This window comes from Peromyscus maniculatus, chromosome 22, assembly GCF_049852395.1.
Source record: "Peromyscus maniculatus bairdii isolate BWxNUB_F1_BW_parent chromosome 22, HU_Pman_BW_mat_3.1, whole genome shotgun sequence".
NCBI classification, from domain to species: domain Eukaryota; kingdom Metazoa; phylum Chordata; class Mammalia; order Rodentia; family Cricetidae; genus Peromyscus; species Peromyscus maniculatus.
The window spans coordinates 30794879-30817148 of NC_134873.1; the positions used below are offsets into that span (position 1 = coordinate 30794879).

Consider the following 22270-nt stretch of genomic DNA (forward strand, 5'->3'; position numbering starts at 1 on the left):
TGAATTTGAGACTAGTCTGATCCACATAGTGAGCTCCAGGCCAGCTAGAGCAGCTACAAAGTTGGACCCTGTCTCAAACGACAAATTAGGACTAGTGCCTGGACTTAGTCGGGTCCCGATTCCAACAATTGGGCTAAGTGCACAGACACAGTCATGACATCTGAGGGGACAGGTGGCTGCCCTAGTCCACAGGGGCTGCCACAGCAAAGCACCTCAGTCAGTGCATCTTACCGCTCATACGCTGGAAGCCGGAAGCCCGACATCAAAGCACAGTTCCACCAGTGTCGGATGAGAGCTCAGCCTCAGATTTAAAAACAGTACCTTCTTACTGGGTCCACACACAGCACAATGTCGGGACCTCTTCAGTAAGAACATCAATCATATTCACGACCTACTCCATTACCATCACAATGGGTACTAGCTTCCAATGCATGGACTTTGAGATTACTTTCTCACATGTATGTTATTGACTTAGTGTGTGCACAGGGAGGGCGGGTGTCACGGCACATATGTGGAGGTCAGAGGACTTTTACAGGTCAGTTCTCTCCTCCCACCACGTGGGTCCTGTGACATGAACCCAGGTCATCAGGCTGGACAGCAAGGGCCTTTAGCCTCTGAGTCATCCCGCTGGCCTTGGATTCTTGGGGGCAGGGTGCATTGTTGGTTTAATATGAGGTTTCAAGTGGCCCAGACCAACCTCCAAGGCTCTATGTAGCTGAGGATGGCCTTGAACTTCTCATTCCACCACCTCTACCTGCCCAGGGCTGGGATTACAGGCATCCACCAGTATACTAGTTTCAGGCAGTCCTGAGGATTGAACCCAGGGCCGCAAAACAGTGGGGAAGGTGGAGATGAACACCCGAGGCTGCCCTCTGACCTCCATACACGCACAGTGGCATGCACACGCCCGCACACAGACACACACACACAGAGTGGCATGCACACACCTGCACACAGACAGACAGACACACTCACATACACACACAGTAGCATGCACACTCCTGCACACAGACAGACACACACACACACACACATACACACCAGGAGGGTGCCGGGAAGGAGAGAGACAGAGACAGTAATGATAGAGAGTCTATTCTGGCAAGAAACGGGAATGGCGAAGAAAAAAAACACCGTCTTCAACAAATCTCTGTCGTTTATGTTGGCTTTAAAAGAATGTTTTGTTTTCTTTCCTTCTAAATTTGAGTTTAGACTACGCTGTCCTGGAAAATGACTGTTTGTTCTTGAAGGGGTTGTGTGTGTTCTTGTTCAGGCGGCAGCGGCCATACAGCAGAGAGAAGCAAATGGAGATGGGGGAAGGGTGGGAAAACGATTTGGGGCACGATGGATGGAGGAGGACCAGAGGAAGGCCAGGAGGAGGGGGCTGAGACCATGCCACCCCAGAGCGCTGGCTGCATCTGTCTGAGATAGGAAGGGTAAGCTCTGGGGAACAGGCTGATGCCAGCCTCGTGTGCCCCAGATGGAGGGGGTGCAGAGGGATGGATGAAGGGCAAAGCTAAGTCCTTAGTTGTAGGGAGTTGGGGGGGGGGGGAGTTCGCCTCAAGGAAACGTAAATTCCAACTGTCAATAATCCTTGGGAAGGGCTGTCTAGTGATGGGAAACAGCCCAGGAGGTCAAGTTGGGGACAGGGATTGGGAACAGAGGAGGAGCTCTGGGAGGGACCCCTCTCTACCTTCTGACGGCTGATCTTTCCATTACAGATGTGAGCTCTTCATGTCTCAAGACCACTGAAAACAATCCCGTCTAGAAAGAGGTTTATGCTCAGCAGGCTACTGTTCCTCTCTGAGGCCATTCCGATACATTAGCACAAAGCAATATGGCACAATCTTAGGGAAACTAGGGGAATAATTAGGGAAGGCCCAGACACCCCAGCTCCAGCTCAGGGAAAAATGAAAACTGCCTTTTCTGCACCCACTCCAAAGCCAGTGGCAACCTGGAACAAGTTTCATGACCTCAATACACCAGCACAGAGACCCCCAAAGAGGCACAGGGGCTCTGAGGAGCAAGGTGGGACCCTCAAGCCAGGAGATTCCAATATGAGAATAATACCCATTGCACAGACGTGTACTGTTACATGTATTGTGCCTATTCTCTCTTGATTTCTTGATACCAAATATAGAATGTCCTATCAGACCAGAAAGCAGTCACACATTAAAAAAAAGTCATTTTTGTGGCTTGGTTAATATTGTCATTGTTGCCAGGCGGTGGTGGCGCACACCTTTAATCCCAGCACTCAGAGCGAGGCAGAGGCGGGCAGATCTCTGTGAGTTCAAGGCCAGCCTGGTCTGCCCAGCAAGTTCCAGGACAGGCTCCAAAGCTACACAGAGAAATTCTGTCTCCAAAACAAAACAAAACAAACAAACAAACAAAAACAAAAAGGATTATCATTGTTACTGTGTTTCATTACTAGAAAATCACCAAAGCTTACTACAATACCTGTAGTGGCTTTAGTCTCAAATGTCACACTGATGAGATCCAGAATTACCCAGGAGGTGATTAACCTGATTAGGTTAATTGGAGTGAGAAGACCAGCCCACTGTGAGCGGGACCATCCCCCAGGATATTCATTTTTCTGATGTTGTAATAAAATACCAATAAAATAAAAAAGGCAACTTGGTTGTTTAGTCTGGCTTACAGGTCCAGAGAGAGAGAGAGAAAGAGAGTCCGTAACGGCAGGGCTGGGGCGTGGCACCAGGCAGCCAGAGCAGAAAGCTAAGAGCTCACATCCCCAACCACAAACGTGAAGCAGAGAGAGCCCATTGGAAGTGGGGTGAGAACATAAATTCTCAAAGCCGGTCCCCACTGACACACTTCCTCTAGCAAGGTTCCACCTCTAAAAAGCTCCATAAATACATTCTGAACAGTTTCACCAACTGGGTCCAAACATCAACTATGGGGGCGGGTAGTGTTTCTCATTCAAGCTACCAGATCTGGACTGGGATCCTGGCATCCCAGGAAGTGGCGCAGTCCGGACACTTGTCACTCTGTTTCCTGACTCTGTGACTGGGTTTGATCTCCAGCACCACATAAATCAAGAGTGGCGATGTGTGTAATACCAGAACTTGGAGATGGAGGCAGGGGGATAAAGAGTTCAAAGTCATCCTTGGCTAGATTGCAAGTTCAAGGCCAGCCTGGGGTACCTGAGACCTCTCTCTGTCTCAAGGGGGGAAAAGACTGGAGACTATGGGTAAATCTTGATGCTGAAAGTTCTGGGGAGAGGAAAAAAAGAGATTCTATCCCCCAGTGAAGTCTGCCAAAGTTAATGGTCATGCCCTACAAATCCATGAAGAGGGGGTGCCTTAGTTAGGGTATCAATGTTGTGATGAAACACCACGGTCAAAAGCAAGCTGGGGAGGAAAGGGTTTATGTGGCTCACATTTCCACAGCACAGTCCATCATTGAAGGAAGTCAGGACAGGAACTTACACAGGGCAGGAACCTGGAGGCAGGAGCTGATGCAGAGGCCATGGAGGGGCGCTGCTTACTGGCTTGTGAACCATGGCTTGCTCAGCCTGCTTTCTTATAGTACCTAGGTGTGGATGCTCAAAAGGGAAATGCGAACAGTCCTCAGCCCTTCGAATTCTCACACGCTGCAGGTTTAGCATTAGAAGAAAGCTTCGCGATGTAAGAGGACTACTCCATACCTTCTGCCTCCCAAGGCTCACCAGCAACCCCACTCTTGACTAGACCTACACAGGGAGGCTGCTGCACCAACAGCTTACAGAACAGCCACAGGCTTGGGTTCCCTGCCCTAGCTTTCCTGGGGCAACCATAAACAACTGGCTCCACCCTCTGACATTCCCATATCACCCCTTAACATTTCCCAAGCATGAATGTCATGCTCCTCCAATGTCTGGGTAATCAAAGCACGACTTCGGTGCCTGTGTCCATTCACAAGACGGAACACTCAACACCGAGCGCTACACTTCATTGATCTAGTGTTCCTAGATTTCCTTAAGAGCAGAATCAGTCTTCTAGTGTTTATTCTGTAATCAGCTGGGGTCTCAGTATGTGTACCTTTCTCTGAACTCTTACACATTATGGAGATTTTGGATTTTTTTTTAAATTTATTTGTTTATTATGTATACAGTCTATCTGCACACATCCCTGCAGGCCAGAAGAGGGTGCCAGATCTCATTACAGATGGTTGTGAGCCACCATATGGTTGCTGGGAATTGAACTCAGGACCTTTGGAAGAGCAAGCAGTGCTCTTAACCTCTGAGCCATCTCTCCGGCCCGGAATTTTTTTTTTTTTTTTTTTTTAAAGACAGAGCCTCATCATGTAGCCCAGGCTGGCCTTGAACTCATGGTCCTCCTGCCACTGACTTAAAAGAGAGCAAAGGGTTCTTTTGGCTCACAGAGTGTTCATCCATCATACCTGGGAGAGCACAAAGGAACAGATCAGTTCACATGACCCAGGAAGAAACAGGGAAAGTCCTATCCCCCAGCACACCCTCAAGGACCTTCTCCCAATCACTACACCTTCCAATGACCACGCCTTCCAATGACCACGCCTTCCAATGACCACGCCTCCCAAATACCACATCTCCCAATGACCACACCTCCCAATGACCATACCTCCCAATGACCACACCTCCCAGTGACCACACCTCCCAATGACCACACCTCCCAGTGACCACACCCCTAATGACCACACCTCCCATAGACCACACCTCCTATTTGTACCATCTTACAAAAGTATCATTGTATTAAGAACCCATCAAGGGGTTAATCCATGTATTAGGCCAGAGAGCAGTCAGGTGCCAATGACTTCTCAAAAGCTAACAGCCAAATACAAAAGCTTTTGAGGGACATGTCATATTCAAATCATAACATCCCTCCAGAAGCCACACTGCCCAGTAGCACCCCCACAGACTAGAGGCCCCACGGCTTACAGTTTAAAATACCAATCAGATCCCTTCCAAGCAATATGGCTTGTCACTAGGCTCTCTAAAGTGCCATTCCTCAGGAATGGACCAGAGATAAGACTTAGCTCACAGACTCTCACTGTCACCGGCTGTGTGTTCATTCAATGCACTAAGTGCACCACAGACAATACCAAAAGATATGGATGCACAGAAAATACACAGAACAGTACCTGTGGACAATAAGTATTCTCACCATGTCTGTAATTATTGTCTTTACCCAAACTAGTAAATTACACACACACATGAACTAAAGAAGGCACAAAATTATGCTGATTCTGTAAACTTGCAAAATCTGGGGGGCTAGAGAGATGGCAGCTCAGCAGTTAAGAGCATTCACTGCTCTTCCAGAAGACCTGAGTTCAGTTCTAACCACCTACACTGGGTGACCTATAATCATCTGTTAACTCCAGTTCCAGGGGATCTGCTGCCCCCTTCTGGCCTCCTCAGGCACCTGCATGCGTGTGCACATACCCATCCTCAGATACACACATACACATAATTAAAAATAACACTTGAAGAAGAGGGGGAGGAGGAAGAAGAGAAGAGGAGGAGGAAGAGAAGAAGAAAAGGAGGAGGAGGGAAGAGGAAAAGGAGGAAGAGGAAAAGTTGTCACCATCACACCCAAGCCCTAGTAAGAGTCAGTTTGGCTACAGAGATGAAAGGGGAATGCCCAGGGTGTGGCTCCCGAAAACACATCAAACACGCTGGCACTTGTGGTGGCTGCTGGACACATCTCAGTCATCTTCCTCCAAGGCGCACTATAAACTAGAATATCAGAGCATATTCTCTCTTGAGAAACCCTTTGCTACAGCCCAGAAACAAAGGGACAGGCTAAGTGACTTCACAGTCAAGAGTCCCACCAAGGCGGACCGTATCTGTCTGCCTGTCAGCTCCCCACCGCCCCTGCTGTGATTCAAAGGTCTCACGACCTGAGGGGAGAGCTGCCGAGTCAGCTGCAAGAGCAGTTAATTACATGGTATCATGTAACTGAGTTGAATGTGTTCGCTGGCCAATTCCAGGAGGCCATAATCCTCAGTTCAGGTGGCGAGTTCCCAGATAATGGGACCTAATTTTGCCTTTGAGGATCCTGGAGAGAAGTAAGGTAAGGTAAACATAAACCCAATGTGGTCAGTACAAACCAGCCCAACACTGCTTGATTGGAGACCACAGCCCTACAGACATCCAAGTCACGTGGCGGCATCTCCTGAGCCACCTTCCCCTTGCCTGTGCCTTGCACTCACGTTTACATCCCACGGTGGCAACCACAACTCTTCTACGTTCCTCTTTGCTGTTCTTTTTTTTTTTTTCATTGTACCAAGTTTATTCCCCGAGGGGGTACACCGTTCCCGGAGGCACCGCAATACCAGGCCGATGCGTGGAGTGGACAGAGCAAGCTCCTATTCCAAGTCCTAACTCCAAAAAATCCATTTAATATATTGTCCTCAGATAGAGGACGTATTGGATATTAAACTGATAAGAACAGATACTACACTTGATGTTAGCCAAAAGGCCGAGAAGCCATACCCAACACGCAACCGGCAGCCTTGCTCCGCGACCTCCACCCACAATGACGTCGTGGTCACCGCTGGCAACCCTCGCTCCCAGCTCTTCCCCGCGCCTCCTTCCGCATCCTGTCCGCGTCCGCGGCCCCTCACTTGCCCTCTCACATCCCACAGCTTCAGCTACAAACCTCTCTTTGCTGTTCTTAAATTCTGTCTCCCCAGAGGGGTCACAGCTCTGCAGAAGCCTTAAGATAAAGAGTACCCAGTACTTGCTCATCAATCAGAACACAGATCACTTTGTGGTTGTTGTTTTGTTTTTATGAGTCAGGGTCTCACTCCATAGCCCTGGCTGGCCTGGAAATCAATATGTAGACCTTGAACTCCACCCCTCCCAGGGCACACAGAGATTGTTACCATTTTACCTAAGAAGTAACCATCTGTTACCTCAATGATGCTTTGAAGCGTTCCTATAAGGAACACCTGTAATTTTATAATATTTAACAGTATTTATTTACTATAATAAAAATATTTGACTAAACCAGAGAGGACAACAAGACAACTTCAAAATTTGTTTCAAACTCAAAATTCCATAATCTAAAGAAATTATGTCAAAGAATATCTGGTATCTACAGCTGTCAAAACACACACAGTGTGATACTTACAGTAAGGACACAGACCAAAGTCCCCCCCACCCCCCAGAGCCACAAGGAAATGGTATATAAACAGCCTTTGAACATTGGTAGTGCACACCTTCAATCCCAGTCCTCGGGAGGCAGAAGCAGACAGATCTCTGTGAGTTCGAGGCCAGCCTGGTCTGCACAGTGAATTCCAGACCAGTCAGGGCTACACAGTGAGACTCTGTCTCAAGAAAACAAAACAAAACAAAACAACAATAATGACCGAGAACAGGGCCAGCAAGATGACTCAGGATAAAGGCGATTTGCTGCTAATCGTGAACACTTGTGTTCTATCCCCAGACCCACAGGGTAGGAGGACAGAAATGTGGCAAACTGTCCTCTGTACACACACACACACACACACACACACACACACACACACACACACACAATGTAAAGGAAAGATTCATCGGGGTGACATCGGGCTCCTCTAAGGGGGAAGGAATTCATTTCTTGTTTTGCGTTCTTTTCCATTTATAAATCTTCTGCCACCAGCACACATAATCCTAGAATCTGAAGAGAATGCTTTTTAATCTTTTAATCAGATAAGGAAACCCATTCATTTTCCTCTGAACAAAACCGAGAAATGGACGAAATGGCTAATGTCATTGATCAACCCCTGCCCACAATTAACACTGGATGTTGGCTCAGGGCTCCCTCACCCTGGCTCCCCATGGGGAGACCCCCTTGTGCTGGCGGAGCAAGGCACAGGGCAGATAACAGTATGTAGACATGCCTTTGATGTCCTAGGCCACCACTGGGACCAGGGAAAACAAAAGCTCATTCTCCCAGCTCTGGCCACAGCCGGACTCCGGCTCTCCACCTTTTAATACCGCTGGGCTCTCTAGAGTGACCTCTGCCCCCACACACAAAGGCCTCATTCAGCAGCATGGCCAGCCATGTTGAAAATTCTTGCCAGATTCAGCCATTGAGAGAATTTTTGTTTCCAAACTAGCTTTGTGTTTCTATGACTCAACTGGACTGAGAGAGGAGTTTGGGAGTGAACTGACCTAAAATTTAAAAAAAAGATAATTTCTTCCAAAATTAGCAATAATTTGAGCTTCATGAGAATTTTTTCAGGCAAGGAAATTCCAGATACATGTTGTAGAATTGCATTTTTTTTTAACTTCTCCAGTGAACACATCTGTGTGTCAGAACATTTTTAAATGTTTTTAGTAGTCATAACAAATGGAAACTCACATTCCCCAGACTGCATGTAAATTTCACTTATTGTCTCCCCAGGTTTCTAAACCAACTACTAGAACCTCTTTAGTGAGTGAGGAGGAGGAGGAGGAGGAGGAGGAGGAGCTATCCCTGGCCAGCAGTTTAGGCAAACCAGCCCCTGGAGGAGCCCGGGCAGGTCATGCCCATGCCAACCACGAGGTTAACTTCACCCTACAGGTCAGGATGCCCCAGATCAGCCTAGGATACTACAGCAGGGTGCCAGACACCATCAGCCCGGCCAGGCTGCCTGCCCTGACTCATAGCCCCACTTAACTACCACACGGACTTGGCTCACAGCCTCCCAAAGCTGAGCTGTGCTTATGGAGATCAGGATCTCTAGAGTTACCTAAACAAACATCCGTTTGAGTTGTTCATAAACAGCACCAACTTTTTCTTTTATTTTTTTCTTTCTTTCTTTTTTTTTTTTTTTTTTTTTTGGTTTTTCAAGACAGGGTTTCTCTGTGCAGTTTTGGTGCCTGTCCTGGATCTCACTCTGTAGACCAGGCTGGCCTCAAACTCACAAAGATCCGCCTGGCTCTGCCTCCCGGGTGCTGGGATTAAATGCGTGCGCCGCCGCCGCCGCGCCCAACTTTATTTTTTGAGACAAGGTCTCAGGTAGCCTAGGCTGGCCACAAATTCTCTATGTAGCCAAAGATGCCCTTAAGCTGCTCATCTCCTGTCCCCCCAGAGCACTGGGATTACAGGTGTACACCACACACAGGGTTTATGCTGGAGAGGAAATTCTGTCCACATCATAGTCCATCACTGAAGGCAGTCAGGACAGGAACTCACACGGGGCAGGAACCTGGAGTCAGGAGCTGATGCAGAGGCCATGGAGGGGCGCTGCTTATTGACTTACCCCATGGCTTGCCCATCCTGCTTTCTTATCGAGCCCAGGACCCCTAGTCCAGGGATGGCATTGGCCTGAGCCCTCCCACATCAATTATTAATCGAGACAATGCCCTACAGGCCACGTGGTGGGTAGCACCTCACTGAGTGGAAGGCCAGGATCCTCGGGGAGGGAGAATCAGATGCGGAGGTGTTCCTTTAGGGTGGAGCCCTCTTCAGGGGAAATCTAGGGCAGAGACTTGCCAGGAGCACGCACTGCCAACCCTCCTCACCTAAGAGGGACACTTGGAGGGTCTGTCCTAGACATACAATTGGTCATCTTGTGACAGTACCACGAGGAAGTGATACAGGCTAAATGGGACTCTGATCTGGTAAGGCTAGCATCATTGTAAGAAGGGGAAGGAGGGGAGAGGAGCAGGAGGAGGAGAGAGGGACGGGGCGGAGAGGGGCGGGGCAGAGAGGGCGGGGCGGAGAGGGGGCGGGGCGGAGAGGGGCGGGGCGTGGCGGAGAGAGGGGCCAATGAGGGACAACCTACCATTTCCGGGCAGTAAAATCCGAGTTCACATAAACTGAAACTTTGGATTTCTGCGTCATAACAAGCAACTCAAGCCAGTGGCTAAGGAGACAGCTCAGTGAGTTCGATCTCCCAGCTCCCACGTTAACCACCACCAACAGATACAGCTGGGTCGGGGAGGCAGAGAGGCTCACCGGCCAGCCAGTCTAACCAAACAGCGAGCCCTGAAGTTCAAAGAGAGACTGTCTCAAAAAACAAAGCAGAAAGTGATGAAGTCTCTCTCACTCACACACACACACACACACACACACACACACACACACACGCATGCCTGAGCACACAAAAATATAATAATATTTAGTAGGAGAAAAGAGACATAAGTGACAATTATTTTTACTTTTATCTTTATTAGTTTTTTTTTTTTTTTTTTTTTTTTGAGGTAGGCTCTCATGCTGTAGGCAAGATTGGCCACAAACTTGCTGTAATCCTCCTGCCTCTGCTTTCCAGAGTGCTAAGACAGGCATGCTCCGCCAGGCCCAGAGACGTGCATTTTCAAATGGCATTTATTCCATGCTTACTCTATGCAATTTATAACCAAGGAGAGAACCAGAGGTTTGGGGTGCCTCTTCCAGATGTCTTTGCGGACAGGTCTATGTGGTCAGAATTTCTGGAGACCCCTTGAAAACGCCTTTATTGAGATACTATTTATCCTTACCAAGCCACCTCAGCCTGCTCACCTGTAAAATAGGAGCAGCACTCCCAGCTTTTTGCTGGGTTGTAAAGCCAATGGTGAGTCCCCAAATAGTTTTCCACGGGGCTGGGACCCGAGAGGAGACCCATTATAGCAATTATCATTCAGCGTTACGTCAGGAGGAGGCCACGCCTCCAAGCAGTCAGAGCGAATGAGCTACTCTCTGGGGACAAGCTTCTTGCAGAGGGTCGTCTCTTGTCGCTACCGAGCTTCCTCCTAGCATCTACGACATCGCTAAACACACACACGAGACACTTTAAGGGACAGGGCGATGGCTCTGAAGAGCACTCCGGAGGACCGGGGTTCATTTCCCCGGTCTTCAGGGAGCTCGCCTGTGACTCCAGCTCCAGGGAATCCAACGACCCCTTCTCACCTCCCTGGGCACAAATCCCCACACACGATACTAAACTGAATGATGTTTTTGACTCGTGTGGAGACTAAACATCAGAGGTAAACCTTTCATGCCTTTCTAATGGTTGCTGCTGGTGTTCCAGAAGTTCCAAGAAGAAACACCCATTCACTCAGCAAGTATTTCCTGAGCACCTGCTATGGGCCAGCCATCGTATTGGGTGGTGGGTTACCACAGGAAGACTTGCTCTTCCTCCGTGCTTCTGGTGGGTGTCCTAGAGACGTGATTCTCAACCTGTGGGTCACGGCCCCTTTGGGAGAGTCTAATGACCTTTTCACAGAGGCCACCTAAGACCATCTGAAATATCAGATATTTATTACGATTCATAACAGTAGCAAAATTATAATAACTTTATGGTTGGGGGGTCACCCCAACATGAGGGACTATGTTAAAGGGTCACAGAGTTAGGGAGGGGGAGAACCACTGGGCTAGAGGAAGGGAGATACCAAACAAACCATTGCAAATGGAGCTGTCACCACTGTATGGCTCCGTCTTTTAACTTTGAACAGCAAAACAGGTTCCCTGACTGGACCTGTGCCACACAACCTCATGTCTAATCTACTTCTCTCTGCTTATCAGGGCACACTGATCTAACTTTGGAATTTTCCATAATGAAGCACCATGACAATCAATTGTATCAAGATTTACACTGGGGGGCAGAGAGATGGTTCAGTGGCTAGAAGCATGACCACACTTCTTGAAGAGTTCCTGAGTTCTGTCCTCGGCATCCACATCAAGCAGCTCACAACGACCAGTCACTCCAGCTCAGGGAGACACACTGCCCTCTCCTGGCCTCTACAGGTAACTGCATTTACATGCGCATACACACATATTTAAATCTTGTTTTTAAAAAGATTTACATTGCATGTTTCCAAGAGAGCTGGGTTTTCACACATAAACACTGAAATATATCTCTTATACTCAAAAGAAAATGGAACAAAAACACTGTACACATATCTATGTCATACCATACTCTAGTACACAAAATTAAGGCACAAATTTCTGTCCCCCCAGAAAAACCTTAATTTGGCAGCATAAATAAAATGCGAATTGTAACCCCTTGTATCTTAGGGATGGCTAAATTACCTAAAAACTGGTTTAGAAACTAGATAATTTCCACAGGGAACAAGAAATCTGAAGCCAGACTTCATTCATTTTAGCTCTTGACTCAGAAATCAAGTATCTTTTGCCATCTCCTAAGAGCAGGAGGGTTGAGATACACTATTACCATCAGTCAGGGGTTTTCTCACTGTAGAAAGAAAGTATAAGAAATTGCTACAGAAATGGTTCAATCAAGCCAGGAGTGGTGGCACAAGCTTTAATCCCAGCACTCGGAAAGCAGAGGCAGGCTCTGTGAACTCTGGGAGTTCAAGACCAGTCTGGTCTATAAAGTGAGTTCCAGGACAGCCAGGACTGTTACAGAGAAACCCCATCTTAAACCCCCCCCAAAAAAAACAATAACCACAACAAAATAATAATAAAGAAATGGTTAAATTATAATTTGTCTACACAATAAAATACACAATCATTATTTAAAGTAAGATACTCAATACTCATAATCATTATATAGAGAAGTCAGATACAAAATGTCATAAATTGAATATCTTGTAATTCTGACCAACTTCTTGGCATGGTGACATAGGCCTTTAATTCCAGCACTCTGGGGAATTCAGAAGCAGGGGGATCAGTGAAGGTCAGATCACTTTGAGGTCAGCCTGGTCTACAAAGTGGATTGATTCCAAGGCAGTCATGGATACACAGTGAGATCCTGTCTCACAAACAAACAAACAAAAAAGTTTTAGAAACAACCAGAAATTCATTTTTATGCCAAGAAATGTATGCCAAGAAGTTCAAGTTAATTATAATTTCTGGTTTGCTTTTTTAATTCCTCTGCTCTTTGGGTTTTGTTGTTGTTGTTGTTGTTGGTGGTGGTGGTGGTGGTGGTGGTGGTGGTGGTGGTGTTTGGTATTTGGTTTGGTTTTTCAAGAAAGGGTTTCTCTGTATAGCCTTGGCTATCCTGGAACTTGCTCTATAGACCAGGCTAGCCTCAAGCTCAGAGATTCATCTGCCTCTGCCTCCAGGCTGCTGGGATTAAAGGCGTGTGCCACCGTGCCCAGATCCCCTACACATTCTTAACATTTAGGTCACAAATGTGTATTACTTCTGCCATAGCCTTCTCCTGCCATATTTTTGGCTTTAAAGTATCACAATTTATCACTGTATCTAGAAACTGAACCAAGAGCCAAAATTATCCATTAAGCAATGTCCGACTAACAGGATTAACTGCCTGGGGTATTTTGGGCAGGATTGGAAGTCCACAGACCCTCTAGAAGAGATGCCCTAGTCCCAAACCCATCACTTCCACAAAAGCTCCAAAGGCATCCGTGCCATGTTGGGAACTCCAAGGTCCCAAGGCTGGAAGGGGAAAGGTGAGGCGTCCCAAAGCAAGCTCCCTTCTCCAGATGCAGGACCATTCATAAACGGCCTTGCTGTCAACTCCTACTGCCTCTGACCTTCACACTCGGGGAGGGGCAGTGAGCAGGGGGCTTGTCCTCTCTCTTTGTCACACTCCCCTTTCTTCCCATTTGGATTTTCTGACCTGTTGTTGGCTCTGCTTGGAGGTTGCCTCAGAACCTCTAAATAATTAAATGCTGAAGCCCCAAACTGGACACAGGTAAAGGAAACTTGTAATATCAAGTGAAATAGCAGGGCCAGATGGAGCGTGGACAAGGTCACAGAGGCTCTGTGAGTGGTTTCTTAAATGGAAGAGCAACCAATGCTGTATTAAGCACAGAAACCTTAGCTGGACTAGAAGATTACAACATCTGGCTAAAATTATTAAACAAGGGTACGGGCTACAAAGCCACATGAAGGATAACTTCCAATCACCCTCCAGGCAAAGACTGCAACTGTTGTCCCCAAGTTTAAAACCTTTGAAGCCACAAACCACTTATGCCACCTTCATTGACAAGAAGGGCCAAGATGGGATGCCAGCTTCAGACCAAAATGACCTCTGACTCCATAAAGAATACTAGTACCAGAATGAGAAGGAACAGAAAGCCTTGTGCAAATGATGCAGGAGAACCAAAAGGTCACAGATCATATTGCAAACTTTAAATGAACCAGAGTTAGGAATGGCGGGGGGGGGGGGGGGGTGGGGGTGGGGGGGTGGGTGGGTAAGAGACACAGACACATCTCCTCACCCATGAAGATGTTTCACATTTAAATCGAACTTGAATGCCGTGAACAAACTTCTGAGCAAGCATTCAGAAACAGTGTTTCTTCGAGAGAGCCCTTGTGCCGAGACTGAAGAAAACCTAAGAATTCTGAGTGATGTTTAAAACTCCCAGCATTGCGTAACTCCACCAGGCACTGCAAACCTAGACTTGCGCTCGTCATATTTATTTTTTTTTATTGAGGCGAAGTTCAGAATTCTCTTGTGGAACACCCCGAGTTAAAGGCAAAAGAGTGTCCTTGATGCGAATAAATGAGTGTTTATGCAGGTTAAATTTACACATTCGTCGTTTTAAAAGGCTAATAAAAAAATAATAACATTTCAAGCCCCGAGGCAACACTTGACTCTATAATAAAAGTTGACTCAAGAAAAACTTCAGTCTATAAAGTAGGTAATTTCTTTTGGCTGCTCCTCAGGACCAGGGATCAAACGTGCTATGACAGCAAAATGGCCCAGTGTCTTTCCGTGTGGAGGGTCTCCTGGCCTCCCACCACCACCACCTTGATCGCTGGTGATGCGACGGGCCAGCGCGCGAGCACACACACACACACACACACACATACACACACACACACACACACACACACACACACACACACACACACACACACACACACACACACACACGTTCTTGGACTTCAGGCCAATGGCCTTTGTTTCAAGCTCCCAACTGGGATCCAGTAACCAAAACTCCTCAACCAGTGACCACCACCGCCACCAGCCTTTCATAGCTAGGCATTCCCATGGCTACTCTGGGGGAGAAAAAGTCGCGTTTCTCCCGTGTCCCAGTACTGCAGAAGACGCGGCTGCCACCTCGGGGTGCAAACCGTCTCCCCAACACGGAACCGCGACGCACACAACCCGGAGCAGCGCTGTCTTTCTTCCTAAAGTTCTTCTTACCTAAGCAGCAGGAGCTTTCACCATGTGCCAGGCGCGCTTTGGCTCTGGCTCTGGCTCGCCCTCTCGCTTTGGCTCTGGCTGGCTGTCTCCCCGACTCACTCACTCACACACACAGACACGGACGCCCCCCACAGCCCTTGGCGCGCGACCCCCGCCCCGCGGCCACCCTCACCTCGCGCCCTTTGTCCTCACCCCGGGTCCTCGGAGCCCGCGCTGCCCGACCCGGCGCTGCGTAAAGCCCGGAGCCGCGGAGCCTCGGAGTCTGTCCGTCCGGGTCTTGCGGGCCGCCGTGCTTAGTGGGGGGGGGGGGGGGGGGGGACCGGAGCTGGGGCAGCGGTTCTGTCCAGGTGTGGGTGCAGGAGGGGACTGACCAACCCCGCCGGTGTCGCGCCCGCCCGGTTCCGCCCCAGCTGCACGCACCCGCAGCCTCGTTGGCCTCTCACGGGGTTCCCGGCCCGGGAGGGGTCGGCGCGGAAGTCGGAAGCCTCCGGGGACAGAGGTCATTTGGTGCCTGGCCGCAGTTGTCCGGGGAAGGGGTGGGGTGGGGGGACGCGCTAGTGAACAAGACCCCCCTCCCCCAGGCGGCTCCACCCGGCGCAGGGCGTGTCCGTGGACCACAGGAGAGCACCCTGGCGGTTCAAGAGGACAGGGGTAGGGGACTCGGGTCCCCAGCAGTGGAGGTGAATGAGCCCCCTGCAGTGAGGAACCTACCCAAGACCCATAGAGGAAGATTCTGGAATCCTGGACACCGCGGGTGGACCCGAACTTTCCCTGGTGCAAGCGTGGGTCAGAAATATGAGTGCAGGAGGGAAGGGACAGACCTGATACCACAGACCTCTCCCATTGTTGCCTCAGAGGTGGTCGCTGGCAGCAGGCAGAGGAGGTGGGACAAATTCAGGCAGCGGGACAACAGAAGGGACCCACGACCATCATTATCATCTCCTCCGCCGCCACCATCCCTTTCTGGGAAGCCCTGGGTCTTCAGAACTTGCCAGGGACATACCCAGCTCCTTGCCCCCCCCCCATTCAAGAACCCCAGCAGAGCTGATGAGATAGCCCAGTGGGTACGGGAGCTTGCAGCCAAAAACTGAACCACAGTGTTGGATCCCGGGTACTCACGCGAGAAGGGAAGGCAAGGAGAAGCAACTCCCACAAGTGTCCTCTGATCTCCACTCAGCCGCACACATGCATCTACACACACACACACACACACACACACACACACACACACACACACACACACACACACACACCAATAAAAAAAAAGAAAGAAAGAAAAGAAAAGAAAACACTTTTTTTTTTTTACGGTACCAGCAGAGGGCTTGGGCCAAGGACCCTAGGAAAAACAGAGATGGTCAGGCTAGGAGAGGAAGACAATGGGGGGGTAAGGGCCAATCTCCTGCAAAAGTGGGCAGGTAGGCTGAGGGATGCTCCCTCTTCTCCATTTTCACAATGGCAGAGGCATCGGCTTCCTTTTCTAATTGGGAAATATTCCAAGCACAGGCTAGACTAGAGACGGTAACATTGATGAGCCCTGGGTCTAACACCCAGCCAGGCCTAACTGGATGCAGATGTTTCTGTACTAAAAATTATCTCAAGAAGCTGGGACTCTAACCCTGCCTAAGATGATAACCCAGCATAAGCCAGGCATGGTGGCCCATGACTGTGAAGCCAGCCCTCCAGGAAATGGGGAATGGAAGATCAGGAGTTCAAGGTCATCACTGGTTACATTTAGTTTGAGGCCAAGCCTGGACTAATAAGTAAACTGCAGCTCAAGAAAAAAAAAAAAAAAAAAAGGTTGGTTTTTTTTTTTTTTCCTCCAATACAGTTGGAGCTCCGGGACAGCCCTCTGGACAACAGCTCTTGCCTCCTCACCTAACCATCCAGACTGTACCGAAAGGGACTTAAACGGCTACTGTAAAGTAGACAGACCCGTTATCCCCACAGTGGCTCTCTGCGTGGGATGACGCTGCTTCATTTTGTAACCTAGACTCTTTATTCTAGTCTGCCTACGAGAATGCTTTCCAGATTCGCCTGGCCTTCCAGAGGCAGAGCCAGTCTGTTCATTGGAACTGCTGAGTAATATTCCCTGTCATGGCCCGGGACAATTTATGTTTCTATTCTTCTGTTGACGGCCATTTAAAGTGACCTAGCTTTTCAAGAGTAGAAACAAGGCGGAAGTGAACATTCTTGAATTACAGAGTAATTGTTGCCTTAATGGCAACCAACATGTTTACTTCATAGTTTGGGTTAGAAACTGAAGTTGCTTTAAAACACACACACATGCCGGGCGGTGGTGGCGCACGCCTTTAATCCCAGCACTCGGGAGGCAGAGGCAGGCGGATCTCTGTGAGTTCGAGGCCAGCCTGGTCTACCAAGTGAGTTCCAGGAAAGGCGCAAAGCTACACAGAGAAACCCTGTCTCGAAAAAACCAAAAAAAAAAAAAAAAAAAAAAAAAAAAAAAAAAAAAACACACACACACACACACACACACACACACACACATATATATATATATATGTTTCATAGTATATACATATATAATGTACTTTAATCATACTCCCCCATCCCAATATCCTCTCTTCTTCCTCCTCCTATTGAATTTCTTTCCTCTACTGTTCCCATGCCTCTGTGTGTGTTTGTGTCTGTGTGTGTGTCTCTGTGGGTGTGTGTATTTGTGGGTATATGTGCCTGTGTTTAATTAGACAGCATGATCCGTGGGTGGGATAGTTATTTGCCTGAAAACACCCTTACAGTTTGACCGCTTATCTGCCAAACAAAATACAGGCAGAAAGTCAGCAAACTTTTTATAAAGGCAAGAAGTATTTTAACTTTCTCAGCATAATTGAGAACAAGTTCTCTTACATGTATTTAAAATGTAACCCTTGAAACTTTGAAAGAGGCTGGGATGTAGCTCAGTGGAAGAACACTTCAAACAAATAAGTAAATAATAAATAAAGAGCACCAGACTTAGCTCATGGCTGGAAAAGCAGAAGCTAACAAAGCTGGTCAAGCCCACCTGCCGCAGTCAGCCTGCTGTAGAAGAAAGAGCGTCCATATCCCTTCTTCTCACTCAGAAGGTCACCCCCACACACACACAAAAAGACAATCACTTTCAACACAGACAAAAGGACAATCAGGCTCAACGTTAAACTTAATATGGCCACAGTGTTGCACTGTGGGGGAGGGGGAACCACCCCCTCACACCCAGTTTCCTCTCTCCTCCCCACCCTCACATACATTTCTTCCTTACCTGTCTTCCTCTGTATATCCAATGATTCCCTGCACACATAGACGCCTGGATGCTTCCTGCAAACCTTCACTGGTTATTAGAATGACTTTGGGGAGAACACCGAACCCTAACTTTGAAAATCTGTCATGAATTTTAGAAATGCACAGACTCTTACCAATTAGGAATTAATGAGGAAACCAAGTGGGGCTGACTAGAAAAGGCGTTGATTGTTCTGTAGCCTAATGAATCATTTCCCTGGTCCTAGTTCATTAACTGAAAGACCAGCACAAAGAGGAATGTTTTCGATTGCTTTTCCTGGAACTGAACCTGGCCGGCTGATTTTTATGTCTTGATTGAACTTGAACCAAAACTTGAACAAAACAGAAAAAGAATTAATTTCAAAATACATCCTTAACTGAATTGAATCAACCTGATTTAGAATGTTATTGACTAGAATGGGGGCCGAACCGAAACCTGTGGTGGCTGACCTCAAACTTACCAAGGAACTGTCAGTCTCCGAGCCCATTCAGCTATCTGAGGTCTTTTCCCCAGAGGCCGTGAGGTCAGCCAGGCAATTAGACATGGCTTCTGGGCACCTTTGTCTCTCTGCCTAGCATTATCCTTGAAAAAGTCACACACTCACATTCCTCTCTGTCTCATTCATACCCACCCTCCCGTACATTCCTTTCTTACAAGTCTATTCATGTGTGGTTCAATTCCCTACATATATGTACATCCATAAATGTGTAAAACCCATGTGGATCTTTCCAACATACATCCGTGGCTCTCCACAGTATTTCTTTACACACACACACACACACACACACACACACACACACACACACAGGCACTCACCATATACCTTATGACTCAAACATTTCTCCACTGGATGACATGCTTTCCTTTAGTATGAGGTTCCTACATGCCCAGATCCTCTCATACATTGTACTTTCTATCTTACGTGTGTTTTCACACCACTTTGCCAAAATACAAACTCATTCTCTAGTATCTTTGGGTATTTGTCTATCTGGACACACATGCACAAAATAAATAAATACTCTTAAAAAAATAAATGAATACAAAGCATTCATCCATGTCCAGTTGTGGCAGTGACTTAAGCAGCGGTACCCGGCATGTGAGTGTATGCAGCTTTTGAAATCTCCAATTGTGTCTGTCGGGCAGTTTAGAATCATGGACGAGTCCCCGGCCACTTGTTTCTATACAAAGAGGGCTTTTAAAGGGCTTGAGGGTCCTTGAAGTTTGTTCTCTGATGTCAGTAAATTGTACCCTATTGGAGAAATTATTTTGGCCACTCCACGTAGTTAAAAGGATATTTATTAAATGGCGTAACTCACAAATTAAGTATTGGGTAGGTCGCAGGGTCTGGGGAAGGTGTAATGCAGTCTAGCGGTGTTCTCCGGAGCTCTGCACAGTCAATCTGTTCCTTCTCAGGTCTTTGATGTGGTTGAAAACTAGATAGTTGTAATTTCCTCAGTTATGATAAAAGATAAGTTAGATATAAAACCTTAAACTCACAAATATAAGATAGATAGGACATCTTCTTTAATATTGTAACTATAATTCTTCCTCGGTAATTGTTTTGTTATATATAATTTTACCATGTTAAAGTTAAAACCTTCCTTTTTAAAAAAAAAAAAAAAAAAGGGCAAGTGCTGTGGATATTGTTCTATATAAATAAAACACTGGTGGCCAGTGACGAGGCAGGAAGTAGGTGGGACAAGGAGAGAGGAGAATTCTGGGAAGCGGAAGGCTGAGGGGAGAGACACTGCAGCCACCGCCATGACCAGCAGCATGTGAAGATGCCGGGAAGCCACCAGCCATGTGGCAAGGTATAGATTTATAGAAATGGGTTAATTTAAGATAAAAGAACAGTTAGCAAGAAGCCTGCCACGGCCATACAGTTTATAAGTGATATAAGCGTCTGAGTGATTATTTTATAAGTGGATTGTGGGACTGCGGGGCTTGGGGAACCTGGAGAGAAGCTCTCCAGCAACAGTACCCCATCTATGTAGTTAACTGGCGGCACTCGGGGGGGGGGGGGGGGGAGTGTGCTTCTCCCCTCATAGGGAAATGCTTCCATCCGGTTTCCTGAAGTGATCCCAAGATGTAAGGGTGAATATCCACTGAGGCTGCCATAACAAAGGGGCCCCAGACTCACTGACTCACAGGCAGGGACTGAAAGGATCTCAGAACAAAGTGTGAGCAGGGTGGGGCCTTCTCTCAGCTTCAAGGAAAAACTGTTCAAGCCCCTGGCCCCTCTTATTGGCTCTCTTCTCCCTATGTTTCCTCACAGTGTCTTCCCTCCAAGCCCCTCTGTGTCCCAATTACTTCTTAAAATGATACTAGACATAGTGGATTAGGTTACACCCTAACAACCTCTTTTGATGTTAATTCTTTGTCGTATTCCCTCTCTAAAGAAGGCCACATTCTAAGCTCCTGCTATGACTGATGGGAGCTGGGAGGAAGGGACACAGGACCCACAGCAGCAGGCTTTGATATGTCTCTGCATATGGTAGTTTATTAGCAAGAGATATGAATTCTAAACTCCACCTTTATCAATAGTAAGTTTGGGGCTGGGGATGTATCTCAGTTGGTAGGGTGCCTGTCCAGCCTGCATAAAGTGCTGAGTTCAATACCCAGCACTGTATTAAACCAGATGAATGGTACACGCCATCCTCGGCTACCTAGCAAGTGTTAAGGCCAATCTGGGATACATGAGACATTATTACAAACAAACAAACAAACAAATCTAACTGAATCCTCTCCATTCCACCTCACAACCATCTTTCAAGGGATATTGCCCATTTACAGAGAGAGAGAGAGAGAGAGAGAGAGAGAGAGAGAGAGGGAGGGAGGGAGGGAGGGAGGGAGGGAGGGAGGGAGGGAGGGAGGGAGGGAGGGAGGGAGGGAGGGAGGGAGGGAGGGAGGAGGGAGGAGGGAGGAAGGGAGACTGGACTCCCAAGGTGAAGTTGCTCCACCTGGTGGAGAGCCAAGGAACTTGACATTCTCTGCATTTTCTGAACAAGCCAGGCTCGCTGCACCGGACATTAGATGAACAGGTCATGTGATAGAACCAGAGGCAAAGCTAGTATAGACCCAGCGGCGGTGTTTGGAAGATGAGCAGTTAAACGGGACACATTTAGCAATCGACAGAACATCACCAAACAAACCAGAGCAAATGGAACTGGAAAAAACAGACTCAACTCTGACAAGACTTTCCTTCAAAATCCAGTTGCAGAACTGGGGACAGCCTCACTTCAGAACTGGGCTTCCATAAAAGAAAAGTCACTCTGGCCAGACAGTGGTGGTGCACGCCTTTAATCCCAGCTCTCAGGAGGCAGAGACAGGTGGATCTCTGTGAGTTGGAGGCCAGCCTGGTCTACAGAGCAAGATCCAGGACAGGCACCAAAAGCTACACAGAGAAACTCTGTCTCGGAAAAAAAAAAAAACAAAGAAAGAAAGAGAGAGAGAGAGAGAGAGAGAGAGAGAGAGAGAGAGAGAGAGAGAGAGAGAGAGAGAGAGAGAAAGGTCACTCCAGGCTGAGCCATGGAGATCGCAAATTCTAGGGTAACCTGGGCTACATAAGAAGTTCCAGACTAGCCTGAGCTACACAGTGAGTTCAAGACCCATCTGAGTTACAAGGTTTTTAAAGATGAGGAGTGGGGAGGAAGAAGGAAGAAGGGGAAGGAGGAGCAGGCAGAGGAGGAAGGGGATGAAAGGGGAGGGGAGAGGAACAGGAAGAAGAAGGGAAGAGGGGGAGCAGGAAGGGAAGAGAGGGAGGAAGGGGAGGAGGAAGAGGGACATAAAGTTTTGAGTAAGAAGGTTCTCTATATGCACAGAAACAGCTCACTCTGTAGCATGGAGCAGCATTTAAGGACCTCTCTCGTTATAACAGCAGCTACAAGAAAACAGGACAGAACAGAACACAGATGTCGTGAACACTCCCGGTGTGGGTGACCCCCTTGTTACTCTCAGCACCATTCACGTTCCCCGTCTGCAAAGTACATTGTG

At 47.8% G+C, this 22270-nt stretch overlaps 1 protein-coding gene and 1 non-coding gene across 7 annotated transcripts in view; both read right to left on the reverse strand.

The window, feature by feature from the left end:
• The window catches only part of Greb1 (growth regulating estrogen receptor binding 1), a 136737-nt gene extending 121427 nt beyond the window's left edge, over positions 1 to 15310 (reverse strand). For 4 of the 6 annotated variants that reach the window (XM_076559616.1, XM_042266786.2, XM_076559617.1 and 1 more), the window contains exon 1: positions 15199 to 15309. The gene's annotated coding sequence lies outside the window, so the exon portion shown is untranslated. Of the gene's footprint in view, positions 1 to 15178 lie in introns of all 6 variants that reach the window. The other 2 variants (XM_042266788.2, XM_076559615.1) reach the window with 2 other exon arrangements.
• LOC121825211 (U2 spliceosomal RNA) lies at positions 6276 to 6467 on the reverse strand. Its single transcript, XR_006067341.1, has one exon. It is a non-coding gene; the product is annotated as a U2 spliceosomal RNA (small nuclear RNA).
• Positions 15311 to 22270: the final 6960 nt, after the last annotated feature.